Source organism: Parasteatoda tepidariorum, chromosome 1 (genome assembly GCF_043381705.1).
Source record: "Parasteatoda tepidariorum isolate YZ-2023 chromosome 1, CAS_Ptep_4.0, whole genome shotgun sequence".
Classification (NCBI taxonomy): domain Eukaryota; kingdom Metazoa; phylum Arthropoda; class Arachnida; order Araneae; family Theridiidae; genus Parasteatoda; species Parasteatoda tepidariorum.
In genome coordinates, this window is record NC_092204.1 from 21,031,658 (window position 1) to 21,049,670 (window position 18,013).

General features: G+C 30.6%; 1 protein-coding gene across 1 annotated transcript in view; it reads left to right on the top strand.

Annotated features, from left to right (window-relative positions):
• The window catches only part of LOC107445816 (dentin sialophosphoprotein), a 108,285-nt gene that overhangs the window by 20,485 nt on the left and 69,787 nt on the right, over positions 1-18,013 (top strand). The window contains exon 2 of the mRNA XM_043039242.2: positions 6,699-6,784. The gene's annotated coding sequence lies outside the window, so the exon portion shown is untranslated. The remainder of the gene's footprint in view (positions 1-6,698; positions 6,785-18,013) is intronic.

Consider the following 18,013-nt stretch of genomic DNA (forward strand, 5'->3'; position numbering starts at 1 on the left):
TTTTTATGCTAGTGAGAACCAAAACAATATGGAAATGAATGAGGGAAAACTGGATCCTACCACGTGATTTCCCGGCCAATAAAAATGTAGCGTTAAACGTTTAACGCAACCTTGTTGGAAGTCGCATAAGAAGTATAACTTCAATAAGAAAAATTGATAGTTGTAGAAATTTTATTTTTCTTGGAAAAAGGCTAAGATGAAATGACTTTCGTACCAGTTTTTACTCTTTTCCGTATTGATGTATCTGGGCTTTCAGCCCTACAGTATTCTTAATACTGCGCGGCCCAGGTGCCCAATTTTTTATAAATAAAATAAATAAATAAAATAGTATTCTTAATAAGACCTTTTAAAAGAAAACAAAGTAACACTTTTGCTAATTGGGCTGTTTCAAGGAGTCAACGACGATCTGTACTTGGCAAGGTACTTGCCCGCTGTAGCAGGCCCCAGACCTCTTAATCTGTGCTTTACCCTAAGGCGACTGGTACTGTTGGCCTAGTTTCAGGGAGTCAAAACATTCATACAACCTTCCATAAAGAAATTTAAACAAAAAATTATTTTTAATCTGCTACCACTTCAAAATATAAATGCTTTTATTCTTAGAAATATTTCCATTTGTTTTGATGAGATAAAGGAATTTTTGTTCATATGTAAATATGAACACAAATTCCTTCATCTCATCAAAATAATTGAAGAACAATGAATTGGAATTTTTATTAGACATACTTATCACACTTTTGTTTCATTATTTTCTATTAATTTAGGTCAAAATAAGTGAAAAATATGATATGTAACAGTTTTATAATTTATAGCTATGAAAAACCGCGGTGACTTTTTCTGCGTTAAATGTAAAATCTTACAAGCGCGGCTCTCTTCCAAACAATAATTTTTCAAATGCGCACTTATTTGCAGCAATTTAGATCTAAGAGAAGAAACAGTTTTTCATCATTAAAATTTCTGTAATTTGCAAAAGCAATTATTGGTAAATTTTTGAATATGAATGAAAAAAGGAATCTACTTTATTTGGATATTATATTTTAGTATAAATATAATTCCGATAATCTAACAGATTTTTTTTCATATCTATTTGGGTGTTTTTTATAATTAAAAAATACCGAAGTATGTTTTTGCTTGTGAATAGAGTATCAGAAAAAATACATATAACGAACACTGGTGTCCTATCTGCGCTAAAGAGTTAATGCCCCAACCACTAACATTACAATGCTGTAAAAAGTATCTTTACAAGAAAAGTAATGTATATATATCAAAACTAAATTAAATTTTTCATTTTCTTACCATTTTAGTTTCGTAAAAGTTTCAAATTCTGTGCCAAATATAGTAAATTAAGCTATGGTTGGAGGAGCTATTTTATTTCTGCAAAATAAATACAAAAATTTAAATGATTTTGTTACCAATCTTTACTTTTTTTTCTCATTCGCAACATATATTTTAAGTTCACTTCGCTGTAAGATTCTTCATTAAAACCAAATGTCGCTCCGGGCGACATTTGGTTAAAATTTCATTCTTTAAGAGAATGTAAAAAATTTTATATTTTACAATTCAAACTCTTTTTGACAATTACCAAATAAAATAATGAAAAATACGAAATATTTAATAAGAGTTATTTTTTTGCATAGAATTATATTTGGATAAACGAATTTTAAATGTTTCAATTTGCTTAAAAAGTAGGTTTAAATATGGTGAGATACGAAAAAAGTAAAATTAATATTAAGGGGTCTAAACTTTATTGCATCAAAAGTTATCCAGGGTGATCCTTTTTTTAATTTTGCGCACTGTACATGTATTACACGTAGAATATAAGGTATCAAGAATCTTACTCCTCATATGATTGTATATTGCATCACTGTCATAAAATAATAATCTGTTAATTTTAAAATATTCTTACACTGATAAACTTTTTTTAGCCCATTGACTAAATTTTATTTGACACAGCAAACATGGAGCACAAAAAAAATAATGGTCTACTTGCTTTTGAAAAAAAAATAGATATATTCTATTTTAGAAAACATTAATTTTATAAAAGTTATTTATGACCTAACGAAATATGAATGATGCTAATGTATTAAGTAAATAGAAATGTAGTTTTTTTTTTTAGAAAAATAAGTCTTCATAAGGAAATAATTTTTAGTATTGCCTTTGTTCTTTTGAAAGTATGAAATAGATATTTAAAACTACCATCAGAATGTAAGCAATCACAAAATACCATTTAATATAAATATTTTCATTTAACCTATTTAAATAGCAGGAAATATATATCTCACTGTTCCCGAAATACCATTACCGAAATACAAAATACCATTTACAAAAAAATACACAAAATACCATTTAACATTAATATTTTCATTTAATCTCTTAAAATAGCAGGAAATATATATCTAACTGCTCCTGAAATAGCTTACGAACTTTAAATTGTCTGTCTTGTAATTGAAAATAAATTAGATTTTCAACTTTAAGCAAAAACCAAATTGCTTCTCGTTCAATAGTTGATATCTTCCGCGTGGTATTATAACTTCTCTTGTTTCAGTCGCATGTGGGTGGGATGTGACCTAACCCTTTAAAGACCTCAACTCAATGACCGCACAAAGTGTTTTTCTATTAATTTTCTTAAAAATATTTATCTTAGAAGGATTAAAATATCATTCAATGATCCCACGCTGAAACGAATATCGAAATCTACTAAAAAAATGGTGTTCCATTAATATTATAATCAGAGCTCAAGCGTTACATCACTTTCAAATGTATAAATTAATTAAAACTATATAATTTACGTTTATTTACCAAAATCTGCAATTATATATATATTTTTAACATTATACTTGAATACATATAAAATAATTTTCGAATTAATTGTTAAAACTGATATTCGAAAGTTATATTTATTACTGTCGACTACTTCGCTTTTTGAAAAATATTTTACAGAGTGGTGGACAAATAAACCTTATAGCAGCTTTTAGAATTTTTAGTGGTTTTGCCAACATTTTTAAAAGAAACACCATGAGAGAGCTGGATTGGTTTATTGGTAGAACATGCATTTGCAGGCTTGTGTGCTCAATTAAGGTTAATACGCCTTCGGCAAGTCGAGGGACAGATAGCACTATACAGAGGACAGCACTAAGATATATTCAGTTTAAAAAAATAAAAATTAAGAAACTGGGTAATAAATTTTCTTAATAAAAATAATTTTTTTAAAAATATTTCATTTCAAGAATTTTTCTTCTNTATATATATACTATTCTAGAAAACAAATGAGTGTCTAATGATAAATGAGATTACTTAAAGTTGATAAGGAAGATTGTTAATCTTTGCGAATAATTATAAATCAGCATTGTGTACGGTAACTTTGTTTCTTCTTTCCTGATGCCAATTACAGTTTTACAATTGTAGTGCTTATTGTAATATTACACCACATTTTCAAAATATTCAGGAGAGCATATTTGGTGAAAAACACCACAATATCCATGTAGCTGTTCCTGTGCATTGTAATGTTACATATTGGAAATTGCATAAACTTGCAAAGTGCCTACCTGGAAACCATACGAAAAAAAGTAATTTCAATTTTTAAAAAAAAATGTGGCTTATCATTGTATCACCCTAAGCCTTTTGAATGAATGAAAAATTTTATCAGACCATCTTGAGTGTCTTAAATATGCTAGTATTATTTAGTAATACTTTATTTGATTGATCGCTTAATATCTTTCCAAGTTCCTAATTCATACGAATTAAAAAGACAGAAAAATGCGACTTCCGAAATCAGACAATAGAAAGCAGAACATTCGTGATATGGAACAAACAAAGAAAATGCCATTTGTCATGTTTCCACTTCATTAGTAGAAACCAAAGACTGCAATGGAAGTGTGTAAGGCGAAGAATGTTACATTTCGTTATCTCTAAGTGTAACATAACCTCCTGTGTCCTTTCTATCTCTGACATATGCGGCTCTTGATTTCACAATCGTGTGAAAACACGTCCGAACGTGTTCTTTTAAACTTACAATAACAGCCATTGGACGTTAACAATGACTCAGTTCGTGCATTACGAAGGTGGAAGACAGAATTTTAACCTCTTTTAGGATCGGTTATCGGAAACGAAATGGTCGGTCCGCCTACGCGATTTATTTGCAAAACTAAATATCCATTGTAAAACAAGAGAGGAAGTAGAACTAATAATTGCTGGTTTAGTTCGGATCTGCTATGGAAAAAAAAGGGGGTGGGGTTGGACCATCATATTCTTTGCTATAATTACTTTCAAACTTTAATCGGAGTATTTGTTTGATTTTTGTGACTTTAATTAGCGAATAACTAGTGAAACTTAATTTGTTATGTATAATTTTTGTAATATTTACTTTGTAATACACAGTAATGCATACTTGCATTATTATGCATTATGAAGTAAAAATTCTCAGACTGTAAGCACAGAATTGTAGGAGTCCACATATTATGGAACACATATACATCTTCATAACACATGTGTATGTGTGCTGCACATATGCAACACACATGCTGCACATATACATCTTGTTTGTGTGCCAATTCAGAGATGCCTACTCCTTCAGGATTGCGGATAGATTTTCTAGTGATAGCATTTAATATATGATTCTTGGTTTAGATAAGTTCGATTTAGAGGAATTTTACCCACTACTATTCCTAAAAAAATTCAAATATCAATGGCTTCCATCAAACGCTACTTTGTTACATTTATTTTGTGATTAGCTTTCTGAAATATTACCAATGTTAAGCGAAAATCTACCGTTTTCTGAAATATTTTGTAGAATCCGGAGCAGTTGGCATCTCTGCTCTATCAATTTGAAAACACTTGAGAAAGGGAAGCGCTTCGCTACTCTAGATAAAGTATCCATGTTTTTCTGAATTTTGCCAACACTTTGTACTCTTACTTTTGTATTGTTTCACTTTGTTTGTACTGTTTCACTGTCACCACTTCGTTAATTTATAAGTAGAAGAACTCAAAATCACTCATAAATTCATATTGATTAATTAAAGAATGATGGGGATACAAAGCATATGCAGGGATACCAACTACTTCGCTTTCTTCCAAAAGTTTAATAAATTGGCAGTGAATTAAATAGTAAAACTTGTCGAATAAAAATAAAAGTGTTACCACGAGATAACTACAAAAAGTTGCATTCCCTATAGTACTCTGAATTCTTGATAAGTAGTCATGGAAAAATAACTTAAAATAAAAAGTGCTGAATTTAAAATAGTTAAAATTACGTTACTTCTAGAAACTCTTTTTATACAAGTGCAGCAAGTTGGTATCTCTGGTAGAGATATAAGAATGTGCAGAGTGTTCTTTAATTCAGCTAGACGAATATGAAAAAAAGAAACATATGAAACTATTCAAGTTTTACTTACATACATTACAGGTGTTCTATGTGTGAACCCTTGGTCACACGGCATACATCAATGCGATAGTCTAGTTTCTGCCATACTCTGCTCAATATGATACTGTGTTATTAATAGCACGTGTTATCCTTTCACGCAGGTCAGCTGCATCACGCGGCATATAAAACTTGAATACTTTCGGAATAATTTCATTTGTTCTTTTTTGCCATAATCGTCTTCGTTTTTTTACTACAACGCTTCGAAACCCCGGAGGGAATATATGAATAACCCTGTATACTAAAGTAATGAAGTCTTATATAAATTCTATTTGTTAAAAAAAAAAACTATCAGCTTTAGTTCGTTACCACAGAAAAGCTTTTTTCTCACGAACCTGAAATGTTGGAGGTTATGCGCATTTGTAAATAAATTATTATGTTTACGCAACACTAATGTTAAATATGCTTTGTAAGTTTTATTTTCGATGATTTTGTCCACAGAGGCGTATTTTGACACCTTAGATCACTTATTTATATAATAAACACACAGGTCATGTTTTTAAAACAGGGCTGAAAGCCTATATCTACCAAGACGGAAAGGAGCAAAAACCGGTATGAAAGACAATTCATTCTAACATTTTTTTCGCAAAAAATTAAATTTCTGTAACTACCGAGATTTTTTCAACAATCATAGCACATATATAAAACTGCATCTTTTTTAAGAAAAAGTAGATGTTCTGAAATAGTTTAAAAGTAAGAATTGGAAGCCATTAAAACAAAAATGGTTAATCTGCCATCTCTTCCGTTTCGCTTTCACCCATGTTTTTAAATGCATAAACCTGTGCTCACTTTAATTGTTACTTAACCCTTTCGCGCCAATTGTCACAAATACGTGCCAGGATAAATCCTTATCAATCAGGATAAAAAGATAAAACTGGTAACCAAAATAGTTCTTTAGCAATTTATTTGTGGGCAATTTATTATAATTGTTTGCTTTATTTAACTCACCATTACTTAGTTCAAAATAAAATTATTTAGTTATACTTTGAATTAACATTGATTATGTATATGATTAAACTAACAATAATTAAAGTAAAGGCTAAGTAAGTCTGTCAAATTAGCAACGCCAACATTTATGTTACCGTATTTATTTATTTACATCCTGATTCTGATTTTGTACGAATGCTTTTATGAATCACCCGTCCCCAAGGGGTTAACTACCATTTTAAATGTTCTGGAAAGTTTGAATTGGTAAATATTTCAAAAATAACAAATTGTTTTTGCTTCCAATATTTTCTCTAATTGAGTTTATTTATATTTTTGATTTATTCTTTTATATTTCTAGGCACAACAGATCGAAGCACTTGAATTTCGGATAATGTTATAAACTCTGACTCTTCTTCACGGTTTTGTTAACCTTCTCACTGAAAGGTAAGAAATATCAATTATGAAAAGATTAAATGTCAATAACGTATTTGTAATGAGATTTCAGCCAGACGCGTGGAAGTGTTCAGTATAAACACGCCTTCAGCATTCCGGTCAACGGTGTGTAGGTCTTGAAACATCTATATCGCGTGGGATGTTAATAGATAAATAAAAATGGAGGGAAAAAGTGCATGGGCGATTTATACATGGTCTGAACTAGATCAAGTTAGCCGACCTTGAATTCTTTTGCTTATTTCTGTTTCGATAACTACCTGCAAGTCTTATATGGACTTATCTGAAATACAAATTCCACCTTAGTCTTTTACTTCCATTTTTTCCCCTCGATGTATCCATCCGAATTTTGTTGCAATTACTGAATATTATTCAATACGTTTTAAAAATGATGTAGTAATGAAGTAATGTAAACTATGAAGATTTTTGTCATATTATACAAATATGTCGTTTTCAACCGGTGACAAGTTTAGTTAATGTTACTCTATAATAATAGCATCTTGAATTATTTACAAAACTCTTACAACTCGCTTGTCCGAAGAATACAGTTTTTCTTATGGGTTTTCATTATTATTATTATATTTACCTGCATCCATATGGCGTAGAGTTTAACCCTTTCAGTGATAATTTGATAAGAACTGAACAATTTATTTTGGACAAAAATAAACAGTTTAGTTCCAATAAAACTATAAAACTCTTAACTGATAAAGAGGCCCTTTCTTTTCCGACCGAAATCAACTGTTGAAGGAAGTAAAGTCGGAGAAAGAAAATTCTAAATACCATTTTAACCCTTTTTTATTTAAATTTTACGAATAAAGTGTTGACTGATATTTACTCTAGTTGGCAGCATCTACCGATACATGTAAAATACAAATCCGTCATCCAATCACAACAAAGCGGGCATGTTTTAGATTCTCCATAAAATTTTTCTGACAAAATTAAGCCAATACAATTCTGCAATCAACAGTTTTTGTTAGATAATTAAAAATTAGACATTTGCCTGTTTTTAGATTTTTGATACGCATTTTTATTTTTATGCAATCAACGTTAAAAGAATTTTTTCATGTCATCAGAATCGGTTTTCATCCGTTTAAACTGAAATAAAATTAGAAATTAAAAAAATCTAAAATCTGAGAAACGTAGTTTCAAATGACTTATTCAAAACAACAAATTACATTATTTTATTGCTTTAAAGTTTTAAGGAAAATTCCATAGAAGTTCTAAAATTATTCAGAGCTATCAACTAATAAAGTTAGCTAGCTTCAAAGATAGCTAGCTTCAACTAATAAAGCCCCTGCTTTTTCCCCCTCACCTTTTTTTTAAGGTATTGTGTTACCTAATAATACTAAGTTTGTGGAGTACAGAAAACAATTAAATGTTAAGTGGCTCCGAGTTTAAGTCATAAATAAATAAGTATTTATTTGAAATTCAAGTGATTTACTACTTGAATTTCAACGTTTTAAAATTCTGAGATATTTTGATCATTCATCAGTAGATTAATTAGATTGGAATATTCCAGTGGGTTTCAATCATATTTGTTGCATCTGGGCCAAATTAAAAATAGAAAAGAATGAAATTCTTTAGAGAGCGGGGAAAAAAAAAGGTACACGCGGAAGTTTTACTTTTAAGTTTCATAAAAACATCATTATCAATTAATGACAAATAATAAAATACCAACTCATTCATTAGAATTAATTAAATCTCGATTAGAAAATCATTTTCGAAATCGGTGTCAGGGCGACCAGGATAAATCGAATATATTTTCGGAAACCTTTAATTAACGTATCAATTGAATCGGTTTTTTTTTCTATATAATTCAGGTAATATGATTTTCACTATTTTCTGATCGTTGTGAAAGTCGAATTCTTGTAGGAAATAAACTAATAACGCGAGCGTCGTTTATAACGAAATGTATTCAGGTCAAGAAAGTGACACCGATGTCAATCTCGCTAATTGCAAATTTATTCTTTAATTATCAGCATTTGCGAACGACCAGGAACGCAGTTTTTTCAGTTTATTCATTTTTCAAAAATATATTTCGTGTTAGGGTTCATGTTTGTAGGTGCTTTATTGCGATGTAGTTTTTTTATTGTATTGCGTATTTGGTATATTATAAGGGAAAAAGAATGTTTGTGTTTAATCTTAGTCAGTGGTCGGAAAAACTACAGTATTCTTTGTAGTTTATTACAAAACTATTTTGTCACAAATGTAATGAACTACTACCTTTTTTTTTAAATGTATTGACTGTAAACTACTTTGGAATAGTATAGTAACTACTTCACTTCTTTAAGGAGAGGAACTTTGCTGGAGAGCTTAATTTACACCTATGTTTTAAATAGTTATGAATAAGAAATTGACTTACATTAAATGAACTACTACCTTTTTTTTTAATGTATTGACTGTAAACTACTTTGGAATAGTATAGTAACTACTTCACTACTTTAAGGAGAGGAACTTTGCTGGAGAACCTAATTTACACCTATGTTTTAAATAGTTATGAATAAAAAATTGACTTACATTAAATGTAAGGGAATGACTAAGAAATATTTATTCATGTTTACATCAGCCAGTTTAATACGTTCCTTTACTTTTAAATAACATCAATGTTTCACGAGTGTGCATTAATTAGTATGTGAAAGTGTGACCAAAGTGAATAATTATCTATTTTTCGTAGAGGCTAGTTTAAGTATTAATTAAACGTGATTTTAGATACGAAATTTCTGTCAACGTTCAGCTACATCTACAGGGTCAATTTCATCGAACCAGCAAAGATTTGTACCCATTCAATTCGAAAAATTAGTTGCCTTAGAACCGTATTTCTTTTCTAAATGATCATTAAAAGTAGTTGTCAGGAATCGCTTACGAACTGATTTTTTTTAAGTATTGCACTACTCGCTTCTCAGCTACCTTTTTTACAAAAAAGTAGCACACTACACTACAAACTACGAAAGAAAGTAGCGACTACAGTAGTTCCACTACTTGTAGTGCGCTATTTCCGGCCACTGATCTCAGTTACATAATATGATCATAAAGGAAGCTAAAAAGCTATGAAAATATTTCGTTTGTAAAAATTTTGTTTCTTTAACAGCTTTTATAACTTAGGCGAGCAGTACACATTGAGTAGGACACAATTTAATTTGCATTTTTATATTTTTTTAAATATATTCACATATTAAAATGTTAGATGATACCAATTTTTTACCATTTTGGGGAACATTTTATCTAGTGGTTGCTAAGTTTATGTTTTAATGAATTCTTCTTTGCTACGTAAATTTGATTTAAATTTTTTTCCACACCACTACAAGTAAATTATACAAAATCTTACATGTAACGCAATTTTTGAAACAGTCTTTTTGAATGTTAGCAAAATTGGCAAAAAATCTGAAAACTGTGGATTTTAATTGTCTGCCATTCTTTAAAATATTGTGCGAAAAACGTAGCAGTTTGCAACCCCGTAAATGTGAATATATAATTTTAGTTCTTTCATTTTTGGTATGATTATTGACGATGTTTGTAATTTGATAAGATGTGAATTAAAAATCAAAGTTTTTGCTTTGATGCAAAATCTGAGGTCTGTGTTTTGCATAGATCTATAAGTTTACATATTAGCTATCAAGACATTGTGACGATTATGAATATATTCAAGTACTACTAGTTCTTTCCTGTTAATATTGCATGTTTTAAGTGTTTCGCTTTCAAAATAAATGCTTTTAGTGCAATAATGGTGCTAGCTAATAGTGGAATAATGTACTTTCTTAGTTTAAAGGAAAAAAGGAATTATACTATAGTTATTAATTAGAAAATGAGCTGTTAATATTAATTAAAAAGTGCATGTTTTGAAATCCGTATCTGTATACAGATACATTTCTGCAACAACTATTCTTAATAAAACTAGTTTCCTCTGCGCATGTGCAACACATGACTTACAATACAACATACTTAAAAAATAATGTATAAAAAGGCAGATAAATAATACAATAATAATATTTTATAATAGGTATTGAACAGCTGACCTAAATCTGAGTTAACGGCTATCAATGATCAACTCCGTTGCCGTGTAATTTTAAACCCAACCCAGAAGACGAGGGAACTCCTTGATCAATCATTGGGGCGAACTAATTTTTGTGGAGGACTTTTTGTTTCAATAACCCGCATTTGCGTTACACGGAGAGAAAAACCACGAAGAATTCCTGTGGTTAGTCCGATGGCTAGGTGATTCAAACCCAGGATCCATCAACCATCACCGAGAATATTTCACGGCAGAGCTGCGGTCGGGGCGAACCGGGAGCAGAATTCGTATCAATCAGTCATCGCTGGGATTCGAACTGTTCACTTCATTGGGAGACGAACCCAACAATAATACTGAATCTTTTTTTAATTTTTATTTTACGGAAACAATTTTGTTAAAAATTCGGATTTTACCCCTGTTCAATAGGACTACCCTGCTTAATAAAACATTTTTAAAATTTTAATCAGATAATTAAATTCCTAAACCAAACAAATTTCAAAGAACGCACTCCAGACTTTTCATTCCTTTCTAAAGATGTGATAGGTAACAACAATAAATTTAATTTTATATTAAATATTTTAAAAAATATTTGTATAGTTTTTTTAAAACCTATGAAATAAAAAGTATTGGATGCGATTGTTTTTTATTTTTTTATTTTTTAACTGATAACTTCATGTCTTAACGTTTCTTTTTTATTCTCATAAATTTGACTTCCCTTAATTAATCTAATTTAGAATCATTTAGCATGCAAATCATTTTAAAATAAATTTTTCTTTTTCTTTTTTTTACGATTAGAATTTAAAAATTGCAGGAAAATTGACAAAATTTAAATTTACTTTTTATGACTAGGAAGTGGTCATATCTGCGCTAGAACAGCATCAGACTATTCCTGGCTGATTTCATTTTAATATCATATGTATTTCCTTTACCGTGCGAATCTTTTAGATACACGTTAAAAAAAAGAATAATAATTCTATCTACCTGTCGGTCTTTCAGTGATTCAACAAAACTGCGACACTATTATTCGACAGGAAGGACAATCGACTGACTATAATGCGCGATAACCTATTTCACATTCCCTCCACACCCCTAGCATGCACACCACGGAAGAAATAATTCTATTGTGCAATAGGTAGGCCCATCGAACATTTACGATCATCATGTTCTGATATACATTTTCCATTCTTTTTATATTTTAGTAGGGAAACAGGAGTCGCTATTTGTGTAAATGGAACGCTAAATGATGGGTTTCGGATTTCTTTTTTTTATTTTTCCTGGAACTTTGCGAACGAGTGTAGATATTTTTTTTTAGATTGTTCTTTTGCTGTGTGGAAGACAGACATTTACCATTGAGCGATGTTTTCTATGTGAGTTAAGCCTTATATAAGCTTTCCATTTTAACACAGAACTGCAAGAAAATTAATTGTTCCTGCATAAGGTCTGGGAAAAAGTGGTAGGTATCTTAGAAGAATCGGAATACAAAAAATTTTGTGACATTCAGTAACATTTACTGAGAGAAAATTAAAATAAAGTAGCGAGATTTAACAAACAAATTTAAGAGAGAGAAGAGGTTTTTGTGGCAGACTGCCTCGCCTCCACCCAATGTATTACCCCGGAGCTTCGCAGGTGCACAGTAGCCACATAGCCTCAAAGAAATAGGAAAAACACATGATAATAAATGCGCAAAAATATATAGATGAATATCGAGTGAAATATTATATACAAATATTTATAACTATTTACAAAAATCGGAACAGTATCCCACGGGATAGGAAAAAAGGTGGTTGCCTGGCTATATTTTATATTGTCCTTGATGAGCTAAAAATCTAAGTTTTTAATGTAGTTACACGTATCACAGGAGAGAGCATCTCTGAAGAAATTTACACATAGTTCAGCTATGTGTTCATCTATTTTGTTTATTTTTAAGTCCTTTCTTAGATATTTCATTCTCATGGATCTAGAGACTCCAGTGATGTATCTGAGAAATTTATTTTGAGTTCTCTCTAGTTTCTTCTTTTGAGTAGCAGTGGTTGTGCTCCATGCAGGGGCTGCATAGCTGATGATCGGTCGGATGCATTGGAGGTATAGCGTTCGTTTTGTTTTGAGTGCAAGTTTTGAGTTATAGTTTAATATCGGCTTCGGACTCGATAGGCTCCTTGCGTTTTGCCAATAATATTATTAATATGGGAATTCCAGTTTAAAGTACTAGTAATGGTGAAGCCTAGGTAGGTGGCCTTTCGAACTAGTGGTATTGTATCATTGAATAGAGTAATATTTGGATAAATGACTTTCTTTNCAAATAATTTTTATACAGTATCAAATAGCCCCCTCTTGAAGATTTTAAGTAGCTTATTTCCGACATTATTTAAAATGGCTAAAAAAAATGTCGTCGATTGAATATATGGTTAAGCGATAGTAAGAGGAAAATCTATTTTCCCTTTCAGGTTGTTTTTCCCCAAAAAAGGATTCTGTCCCCTGTATAAAATCCCTCTATACCCTTCCCTCCCAACGGACCCCTGGAGATCTCCCGTGCCCACAGGTGCACATCATTAATTATCTATTGGGTCAACTTTCGTTTGGGTGAAGTGTCATATACACGATCTGAGAAATTTGTTTTGAGTACTCTCTAGTTTCTTTTGAGTAGCAGTGGTTGTGCTCCATGCAGGGGCTGCATAGCTGATGTAGCTGATGATCGGTCGAATGCATTGGAGGTATAGCGTTCGCTTTGTTTTGAGTGCAAGTTTTGAGTCATAGTTTAATATCGGCTTCAAGGCTTGATAGGCTCCTTGCGCTTTGCTAATAATATTATTAATATGGGAATTCCAGTTTAAAGTACTAGAAATGGTGACGCCTAGGTAGGTGGCTTTTCGAACTAGTGGTATTGTATCATTGAATAGAGTAATATTTGGATAGATGACTTTCTTTTTACTTGATTTTCTGATAATTAGTAGTGAAGATTTGGTTGTGTTGATGGCTACCTTCCATTTTGTGCATCAGTCTTCGATATGAGGTATGATATTACTTCTCCATCGAATATGATATTGTGGAATAGGAATTAATTTTTAAAAAGAATTGATAATTAATAGATCCACTAAAAGAGTTTTTTGCCTGAAACGGCAGACACTCCACCCACATATCTTATGAATAATCAAAATAAATGTTGAAAGTTTAAACAAAAAATTTTTTTAGTATTTGCCGCGTTAAAACAATTAATACCTGAAATTTTTAAATAAATTGTTATTTATTTTTTATAATCTTGACTAGAAAGTGTTAAATACGGCAGCTATGACTGTGAGTAGTAAATTGATAAATGATAGATACGTGATCGCATTAATATCGGTCCGTGGTCTACAAATTGTGCCCCGAAAACCATTCGCCCGCAGTTAGATTAATTTTAATCAGTTCAAAGTGAGTCAAACCGCAAAAATTTCCAATCACTGATCTCACCATTAAAAAAAAAAAAAAAATCATCTACCACAGGACTTCTTAAACCGTAGGTCNAAAAAATCATCTACCACAGGACTTTTTAAACCGTAAGTCACTGACCCACATTTTTCATTACAAGTTTTCTATTTTAAAAATAATAAAGTGAAAATGGAAAAAAAAATTATCGCTAAAGAATGTTCTATACTCAATTGTCGGTATTCTTTAGTTTCTTTAAGAAATTTATTTCCATTCCACGAATATTTGTCCTCTTAATCAGAAAATGTTCAGTTTCTGTAGGAAAATTAAAAAAAAATAACAATAAAATAAAATTAAAAAAAATGCAAAAATTAGATGCCCAAATAATTTGGTCCTCTTTCTGATATTTAGCTGTAACCTTTTGGGGGATGACTGGTGCAACAGTTGCACCCTAAGCATTTTTTTCTTTTGTTATAAAATATTTGATGCACGAGAGGAAAATAAAAAAATTTTGTGAGACCACATTTGTTTTGTTTTCAACATGGCCAGTACGCAGAACTCAAAAGCAGTGGAATCGATTTTTAAAAAAAAATCTCAATAGAGCTATTTTATGACAGGAAAATATTAACCAGGACATTTCTATTGTTTAATTATTGTTGTACAAAAGAATATAGAGGGGAATATATAGTTAAGTTTTATTCTACTATTTCTCCTTCAGAAACATTTTATTTTCACAATGAAAAAAGAAAAAGGAAAAACCTTTACNGGGGAATATATAGTTAAGTTTTATTCTACTATTTCTCCTTCAGAAACATTTTATTTTCACAATGTAAAAAAAAAGGAAAAAAAAAAAATCCTATCAGCAAACATTCTCTCACTTCTTCAAGAAATCCAACTTTAAAATTGTTTAAAGTGGAGATTTTCACACTGATGGCATTCGATTTTTCACCGAGAACAAAACCATCTGCAAGATTCGAAAATTTATTTGCTTTTTCGTTAAACATTATTTTTATTTTCAAGTTGTTGTATGCCGCATAACAATATAAAAAAGAACACTTAATTAAAAAAAAAATATTTACTTTACGAATACAAATCCAAATGCCTGTAGTTATTTCTAGCCTGCAACCACTATAGTAAAAACAGCTTAGATCTGATCGATATACATTTCTTTACTCGGAATAATAAGTTCACATTAAGTTAGAAACTGGTTGGAATTTTATCATAACTATTATTTTTTCGAAGACTGAAAACATTTTGCTTCAGTTACTCGTTCCATTTGATTCCAGCTAGATAAGAACTCCGCTTTATCGTTTGCGATTTTAAATTTATGCAAAACTGAGCCTGATTTCACTTTGGATTAAAACAACATCTGCTTTCACATAATCCCCATAGAAGCGAGCAATTCTGGACAGACGCATCGCCTGAAGGATTGAGAATCAGTGTTTCATATTCGAATGACCTGAACCGAACGTGAGAGCGATTATTTGGGAATTCAGAAATGAAACTAGAAATGGAATCTTTTTAGACTTCCCTTTCACCTCATCGTTCATTTGTTGATGCAGAGGAGTCGGTTATTTCCTCGGGCACCGGAAAACTATTGTATTTCGAGCGTTTGGGCCACAGATTTCCGCCTGCGGAACGTTTTTGAACAGAGTAGGGAAATTCGATCATGGGCATCGACCTGCGAATGAAAATACACGATATTCTACACTTTTATTTGAAATCGAATCCTCGTCAATAAATAGCATCACGGAGCGGACGTGATGTTGATGATGACAGGAATAGATACGCGAAAAAGAAATTATTTGTAATGGAGTGGAAATATGTTATTAAGGTTCTAAAAATTGCTGGTTTGATTCTTTTAGCCACGTAATTGATTCTTAAAAAGTTCGAAAAATGTTATTTTTACTTTCAATTTGTTGTATGCCATATTAAATAATAGTCTAAATGTCTTAATAGACGTGCTTTTTCACTTTTATACAACAGTTACTATTTATAGAGTTTATTCTGCTCTTTGCTCTGCATGCCTTTTTAACGCAACATAGTTTTTTTTTTTTTTTTTTTTTTTTTTTTTTTTTTTTTAGAAAAAAAACCTTTTCTAACAAAAATATTTTCTCCCTGAAATTCACTTATAATTATTAAAATAATCTTATAACTATTAAATTATTATTTCCGCTTTAGTTATGAGATTACACTATAAAATCGAGTCAATATATTCATGATACAGTTTAATGCTTAAAAAGAAAGTATAATAATGCAATTTGTTTGAACTAAACGTATATTTTCTGAAGCTAAATTTTAGAAATTACTTAGCTTTTAAAATTACAGATCAATAATTTCAGAGGTAAACTCAGATTTTCGGAATAAAAATATTTTAATCCACATGATTACCTTGTTTGCCTGGAGCAAGGTCTTTGCCTGGGGTTTAATAGTTTTTGTAAGTGACGTATTTCAATTGTAAAATTTGGTTCATGCTAATAAGATTTTTTAAAAATTAATTCATGAACTGCTGTTTTTAAATCATAAAAGTGTGACAAATACGTTCAAAAATGGTATTAAATATTCTTTTAAATTGTGTGTACAATTTATTCTGTTTGATTATTTGAATTTTATTTTTAAAAAAAAACAATTACAGTTTTAGGATTTCGTACCTTCCCATATGTACTCTTTCAGAAGAAGATTTTCCCAAGAGGTAGTGCATTGACAATTTTATTGCAGCTATATGCAGAAAGATATTAATTTATTTTTTTTAAATTTTTGTAACTTAAACACACTATTATATATCCCATGCATCATAAGATATTAAAAACACCGTATCATATACATTTGATACCATAACTGGAATAATTCTTTTTACCCATTGGAAAAATGGGTGTTGTTTTGGGTTTGATGGCTTGCGCATCTCATTTGGACGTCATCACACTTTTCAACTGTGTTCAAGAGTAATAGCAAACAGTGCGCGTGCGTCGTCATTGCATGCGTTGCTATGGCAACCGCTGCTCTTTGATAACATTTTTAGAATTCCTTTTTCACTTTTAATTTTGTTATGCATTAAGTTGGTGAGTTTATTTTTGAGATATGGGACCAGAGAGATCCCATAAATACTTCTTGAGTTGTGAATAAAAGAGAATTTCATCATTTGGACGATATATTTGTTTTTATTGTTTTAATTAAGAATCAGAAATCCCAACCTACAGTTCCAACTAGATCGTTTTCAATACTAATTCAGGTGAATATCACAAATAATGAGGGTCCCAAACTGATTAACACGGTCCCAAAGGTTAGAGTTGAAGCAAGAAAAATAAAAATGCCAAGGTCTAAACTTACCGAGGCTGAAAAAACTAAAGCCAAAGAACGTAGGCTGGAAAAAAAATTAGACAACAACCATTCTGCCAATCGGCGATCACAATTTTTTTAAAATTGATTTTGAAAATTAAAGAAATTTCAATGATGAACTGTTTCTCTCATAGATCTAAATGACTGCAAAAAAGCGCAAATTATTTTTAACGCTGGTAGGAAGTGAGCCGCGATTGAAAGACTTTACCTTTAACGCAGAAAAAGACGCCAGTGTTTCATGCTGTATATTATTTTTTGTAATTGTAATAAATTTTTAATTTAATAAATTAATTTTTTAAGTGTTAGTGAAATATTTGCTGTACCATTTCATTCTTAGATTTACAAATTCAATTAAGAACAATTTTAACTAGCACTGCAAATGAATGAATTAAATATATATATTGATGAATATTTATTTTAATTACATGATTAATCCCTAACAAAATACACATATTTTTTTTTAAATTTTAATTTAG